This window comes from Piliocolobus tephrosceles, chromosome 11 (genome assembly GCF_002776525.5).
Source record: "Piliocolobus tephrosceles isolate RC106 chromosome 11, ASM277652v3, whole genome shotgun sequence".
In the NCBI taxonomy this organism is placed as follows: Eukaryota; Metazoa; Chordata; class Mammalia; order Primates; family Cercopithecidae; genus Piliocolobus; species Piliocolobus tephrosceles.
In genome coordinates, this window is record NC_045444.1 from 81,283,737 (window position 1) to 81,291,380 (window position 7,644).

Below are 7,644 nucleotides of genomic sequence, written 5' to 3' on the forward strand. Positions count from 1 at the left end.
AAAAAAAAAAAAAAAAAAAAAAAAAAAAAAAAAAAAAAAAAAAACAAGTAAAGGAGAAGAAGCTACTAAAGAACACTTAAAAGCAACTTTCCAATGTTTATAAAAATTTTAAGATAATAATGTCCTGGAAACTGAAGGCACAAATTCCACAAGGAGAGGGTGGCGAACAGTGTCAAGTGCTAAACAAAAGATGAGTTAAGATGAGGTTCAAAAGGGCAGTCCTATTGGGAGTTAAGAAGTGACAGCAGGAAGAGCAGCTTTCTCAGGCACTAAGCATGCTCTTCTTGTTAGAAGTAGTTAATGGATAGAGAGTAATTAATTTGAAAAAGCAGGGCTTAAGCTACACTGTCATACATTTCACTGAAGAATTGAAGGAGGGAGATTGGGCTTCAAGGAAAGATAGATGAAAATCGAGAACATCTGAGCTTACTTATATTCAGAAGGGAAAGGATTCTTGAAGAAAAAGACTAACCAGGTTTCAGACAGCTCATAGGATATAGTCTCTATGGCATGGACATAGCAGCTACCTTAGAAAATAAACAAAGGCACCTCTACCTCTGGGCCATAAGGGAAGAATGGGTGTCCCTATAAGAATGTTTACAAGAGGGAATGCAAAGTCTTGGATATCCCATCTGCTAATCTTTTCTCCGTGAGGTAACAATCTATTGAGTGTGATGGCATGGAAAGCACAACAGAACTCAGAATAAAGGCTTTGGTATAGACATTATAGAAACTCAAAAGGAAATTGAAAAGAGAAAGAAAAATGATTTCTAAACAGTAGAAATCTACTGATGGCTCAGTAGATATTGACAAATCCTAAATTTATAGTCGTAATGATGTATAATCTGTGTGAAGTCAAGGGGCAGTAGTGGAGGAAGTGGATTGTTGGATTCATTTTAGTGAAAACAGAAAAAATCATGTGGATAAAAACACTGAAAGTCATAATGACACTGTTTTGAAGACAGACTGTAGCTGAGCTAGGAACCTGGAGTGAAACAAGAGTACAGCTTATATTTACAAAGGGGATTGAAAATGCAAGCTCAATCCTCTCGAATCCAATACTACTTCAATTCTGTTATGGTGAAAATAGCTTTTACATTGGCCTTTTCATATATAAAAAGTTACATTTTAGTTCACTTATGCCTGTTCTACTTAAAAACTCAGTTCGGTTTTTCTGTTTTGGATATTTTACCACCCTCTTTTAGTGAACATTCACAATTATAACTTACATAAAACATAATTTCCTCTGATAGTAAGGCACTATTTTATTTACCTTTCCCATGCTAAACTAAATGTCAAGCATAGTTCAGCAAAATAAATCAATAAATCTCAACAGACACAAATGCTTATTTTATTAATGCCAACTCTAACTCCAAATTAAAATCATATGAGATCGACATTGTGTACATATTTCAGATAAACTAATTTTCCTTTTTAATATCAAATACATAAAGAGAGTAATTAAAGCATTTGTTGCCCTTTTCTCCTGGTTCCATATGCATGGACTGAGAAGGAAATAATTAAAATGAATTTGCTCAACTCAAACAGACAATATAAAAATATGAAGAAGATAGACAGATGGGAAATAGATGGATAAACAGATGGCCATATCACTTTGGAAAAATAAAGTTAAAACTTGCTTGTCATTCAAATTAACAGCGAACAGCATTCTTTAAACTTGCACCTTGGATCAGAGCTAACAGTGTAAGTGCTAAACCATAGCACTATATCATGTGACCTTTAAAATAAAAACAAATACAAAGCCTATTTCAAGATTTTTACTGCAGATCTCAAACAATTCAAAAGACTGCTGATACAAGTAATTTCTATGTTTATGGTAGAAAAGTAATAAAATTTTATAATTAATATATTCATAAACCAAAGATATCCAGAAATTAGTTTACCTTCCCCACTCAAGATTGAGGTTCAAAGAAGAATCCTGTTTTTAAAGGGACTGAAACAACCAAATGGAATCGAGGAGTAGGAGACAAAGTGTAAATTCAATTCCATGGACGAGCCAATGTGTGCAAATGGGAAAAATGTTGAAGGTAATTCCTAAGGAAATATAGGCTCTTAAAGCTTATTCCCAGATTTGATTAGCCTCAGGGAAGAGTCAGGGAAAGCAACACTAGAATTGAAGAGTTAGGGCCATCAGATTCCATATTTGATGGGTTATTTCCAATTGGGAAGCAGAAGTCATTGACATACATTAGGATTGGTTCAGAAACGATGACAAAGCTTAGATGCAAATAGAGCAAAAAATAGGCACCATAACAAGGAGAGGAAAGCCTAAGGCAAAAGAAATTAATCTGGCTTATATTATTTTTAAAAAAAAGAAATTAAAGCTTACTTGACCTTACACTACTCCATGCGTAGGTTTCAAAATATAATTTAAAAGATCATAAAAGGCCAATATAGATAACATTGTCACTAATACACTTGTGTTCTTGCTGACGCAGTCTACAGTTGGTTAATAGAGCTCCCTAATAAAGCTTGGTAATGACTGCCAATGAAGTCATAATTTGGCCATCAGTAACCATTCTGAGCATAGTTTTCATAATCATAGACTAATACATCAGGAAAGTAGAAGATTGTGTCATAATGCCTGTTGTCTTGTTAGTATCATGTAGTACCTGGAACATAGTGGATATGTTCTGAAAGCATAAAGTAATAAATATATATGTATCTGAAATATATATCTGAAAGCATAAAGTAATATATATCTGATAAGCATAAAGTATAAATCTGAATATATATATATTCAGATATAATATAATATATATAAATCTGAAAGCATAAAGTAATAAAATGAGAATATAGTTTTCATTCACTTCCAGTTTAAATATAATTTTAATTATATATCAATAATAGAAAATGTTTATCAAAATTTTAACTGTAACTGTATTTATGAGGCATTAAATAACATGCCTGAGATCCACTGATAGCCAATGCAATCATAAGGACAGAAAAAAAAATCTTTAATTCAAAAAATTAAATAAAGCACTGACATTATAAATAGAGGAGTGTTAATGGTCATTCAAGTTAGCAGGCATTAAGATACAATTAATTATGTATCAAGGCAGTACAGTGGCCAGAGTGTTAAGAGGTATGCTCTGTAATCAGGGAGGCCTGGGTTTGAATTCCAGGTGACCATTCTACTAACTCTGCAGGTCTGGAATTTGCTTCTACCCTACTTGCAAGCTAATAAATTAGCCTGTAACAGAGACATAAGATTCCTGCATCAGAGACAAATATCTTTGTTACAACACAGAAAGCAGTATAAGCATCAGCATATTTGCACTGGCTCCCCTTGCCCCTAATTCCCACCAGGGCACCATAATAGAACATGATAGAAACTACATAAGCAGCGGATTTGTGTCATAAATGAGAAAAACTGAGTTTGGGGATCCATTGGTTTTATAGCAAGAAGTAAGCAAGCCTGTTCTTTGTCCAAGTGAGAAAAGAGACATAGCTTCATCTCTCAACCATAGGAAATATTCTACTTGTCAGGGACTTAAAGTCTGGCCCACCCAGCAAGATATGTAAGAATGCAAGAGAACCAAAGAGTATTGTCTCTGCAAACATTATCTTACACATTTATTAATTTATTCATTCACTTTCTCTCCCTTTTCGCCTATTTTATTTTTCTTCATTATTCCTCTCATAAACTTTTTTACATTGTTTGTCTCTCTCACCAGAATAGAAGCTCTAAGAAGGCAGAATGTATTTTCTTCACTGTTACATTGATAGAATTACTATATTTACTTGTTTTATAAAATGTATATCTGTTTTATTTTTGTAATGTCAAATTTAAATATTTATCAGTTCCTAAAATCTAGTTGCTTTTCTAGGTATCAAGGATATAGCAATTAACAAGATGAAGAAGGTCCCTACTCTAACCTTCTAAATCTCTATCAGTAAAATATAGCCTATAATAATGCCTATTGAGAGGATTTAATGGATAATACAAGTGAAATATTTGGTAAAACTGTGTCATATAGTAAGTGCCCGTGGATATTAGCAGTTATTTATTCAAATATAATGCTTTTGCCACGGATAGTTTTTGCATTTCACTATTTATATTTTGAAGTGTGTTACTACATATTTTAAATTTTTATTTTTCATATTTGTTTAGAGATAAAGTCTGGCTATGTTGCCCAGACTGGAGTGCAGTGGCTATTCACAAGCACAATCATAGCACACTATAGCCTGTGACTCCTGGTCAAGCAGTCCTTCTTCTTTAACCTCTCGAGTGTCTGGGATTCCAGGAATGTGCCACAACACTCAGCTTACATTTTTATATTTAAAATAAAATATTCTAACACAGAGACCCATATAAAGCATAGTACAACACATGATTAACTGATGTAAATATGTTACCATTTTTTCTCCAGAATATTATCAAATAAAGAAAAAAATACAATTAATGTCCCTGTCTCTTTCTCTTCTCCCCTTCTCCAGAGTTAACTATGTCATTTCCATTCATGTTCTTGTCCAATTGGAGATAATTTTTGTATCTTTAAATAAATGTCATCACACTGAATATACTATTTTGCAACTTTTAAAAACTTAAACTCAAACAGTATTTCCTTTAATATATCTGTCAAATCTTCTTGATTATTCCCAAATCATCTCAGTGGCATATTTGTGAGGAGTGAAAGAGTGTGAAATGGACCTAGGTTTGTCATAATAAAAATATCTTACTAAATCCTGTGCTTTGCACTTTTAATGTCTTTTACTCTCACATATAAGTTTTACCAGTATATTAATCTTGCATTAAGAAATGGTCAGATTATAAACACTATGACTTTAAGACATTGACCTTTTAAGAAAATTTTATTTGGAACATTTTTCTTCTTATCTCTAATTCACACTTCAGAGACTGATTAAAATCTTCTTGCTAATTTCACTTGCAAACTATATCGCTATTACTGGTATTTACTGCACTTAACCTTCACCTTCCTGAAAGTAACATTAAAGTGTTATTTGCATAAATGAAAATCATTGCGTTTGAATGCTGCTCTGACTGTATATACTTTAACCACTTCTCCATAAATGACATTACAAAAATATTGTTGAGAAAATGCCATTTTAAAAGGCTATTGAAATATTTTCCCCCCCAAAAAATAAACTACTTTTGATTTTCATGTTACAGATGGCTCTTCATACAACATAAATTCAATGTAAATGTTTGCTGTTAGTTTTCCTACTACTTAGACTCTCACTTACTGGTGTCCTCTCTTTTAAAGACTTTATGTTTTTAGAGTAGTTTCAAGTTCACAACAAAATTGAGAGGAAGGTACAGAGATTTTCCATAGACTCCCGGCTCCCACACATGCGTAGCCTCACAAATATGCCATTGAGATGATTTGGGAATAATCAACATCAACCACCAGAGGGATACATTGTTACAATTTATCAACCTACATTGGCATATCATAATCACCCAAAGTCTGTAGTTCAGAGATTACTCCTAGCATTGTATATGCTACGGGACTGGATAAATGCACAGTGCCCTGTATCCATCATTAGAGTGTATCCACCATTATAGTATCATACAGAACATTATAGTTTTGCTGCCTTAAAAAATCCTCTGTGTTTTGCCTGTTTATCCTTCCCTCCTACAAACCCCTGGCAACTCTTTCTTACTTTTTTCTCTCCATAGTTTTGCCTTTTCTCAAATGTTATACAATTAGAATCATACAATATACAGCTTTTTCAGATTGGCTTCTTTCACTTAGTAATATGAATTTGTTTCCATGATGTATTTTTATACCTTGATACTGCATTCTTTTTAGTGCGGAATAATATTTCATTGTCTAGATGTACTACAGTTTATTTACCCATTCACCTACTGAAGGACATCTTGGTTGCTTCAGAGTTTTAGCAATTACAAACAAAGCTGCTATAAACGTCGACGTGCAAATTATTGTGTGGACATAAGTTTTCCACTCCTTTAGATAAATACCACGGATCACAATTGCTAGATCAAATGGTATGTTTCGTTTTGTAAGGAACTGTCAAACTATCTCCCAAAGTAGATATGCCATTTTGCATTTCCACCAGTAACAAAAGGGAGTTCATCTTTCTCTACCTCCTCACCAGCATTTCTAGTGTTACTGTTCTGAATTTCAACCATTCTAACAGGTGCATAGTCATATCTCATTACTGTTTTAATATTCATTTCCCTGATGGCATATGATGTAGAGCATTTTAATATGCTTATTGGCCATCTGTATATATTTCTTGGTGAGGTATCTGTTAAGGTATATGACCCTTTTTTTTTTTTTTTTTTTTTTTTTTTTTTTTTTTTTTTGAGACGGAGTCTCCCTCTGTCGCCCAGGCTGGAGTGCAGTGGCGCAATCTCGTCTCACTGCAAGTTCCGCCTCCCAGGTTCACGCCATTCTCCTGCCTCAGTCTCCCGAGTAGCTGGGACTACAGGCGCCCGCCACCTTGCCCAGCTAGTTTTTTGTATTTTTTAGTAGAGACGGGGTTTCACCGTGTTAGCCAGGATGGTCTCGATCTCCTGACCTCGTGATCCACCCGATTTGATCCATTTTTAATTGATTGTTTTCTTAATGTTGAGTTTTAAGAGTTCTTTGTATATTTTGGATAACAGTCCTTTATCAGGCGTGTCTTTTAAAAATATTTTCTCCCACTCTGTGGCTTGTCTTCTCATTCTGACAGTGTCTTTTGCAGGGCAGAGATTTTTAATTTTAATGAAGTCTAGCTAATCCATCTTTCATGAATCATATTTTGATGTTGTATCTAAAAAGTCATGCTCACCATACACAAGATTTCTATGTTATAGGAGTTATGAAATTTTGCATTTTACATTTAGGTCTATCATCCATTTTGAAGTTAATCTTTCTGAAAGTGTAAGATCTGTGTCTAAATTCCCTTTTTGACATGTGGATGTCCAGTTGTTCCAGCCTCACTTGTTAAAATCCCTACCCTTGCTCCATTGTCAAAGACTGCCTCCATGGCCTTTGCTCCTCTGTCAAAGATCTGTTGCCTATATTTATGTGAGCCTTCTTTCTAGGTTCTTAATTCTATTCCATTGCTCTATTTGTCAATTCTTTCACCAATACCACATTCTCTTAATTACTGTGGCTTTATAGTAAGTATTAAATTTGGGTAGTGTCAGTCCTCCAACTTTGTTCTTGTTGAGTATTTTGTTGACTACTATGGATTTTTTGCCTCTCCGTATAAACTTTATAGTCAGTTTATGACATCTATAATAATAATTTGCTGAGAGTTTTATCGGATTGCATTAAATCTTTAGAAGAAGTTGGGGAAAATGGATGTCTTAATGATATTATGTCTTCCTATCCATTAACATGGAATACCTCTCCATTTACTTAGAGTTTCTTTGCTCTACCACCAGTTTTGTGTTTTTTTCATATAGATCTTGTACATATTTTGTTAAATTTATACTTCAGTGGTTCATTTTGGGTGGTGATAATATAAATGATATCGTTTTTAGTTTCGAGTTTCACTTGTTCATTGCTAATATCTAAGATGGCGATTGAGTTGTACATATTAACCTAGTATCCAGCAACCTTGCTATAATCACTTATTAGTTGCAGGAGTTCTTTGTCAACTTTTTTCAGATTTTCTTTATGGACAATCTCATTTGTAAAA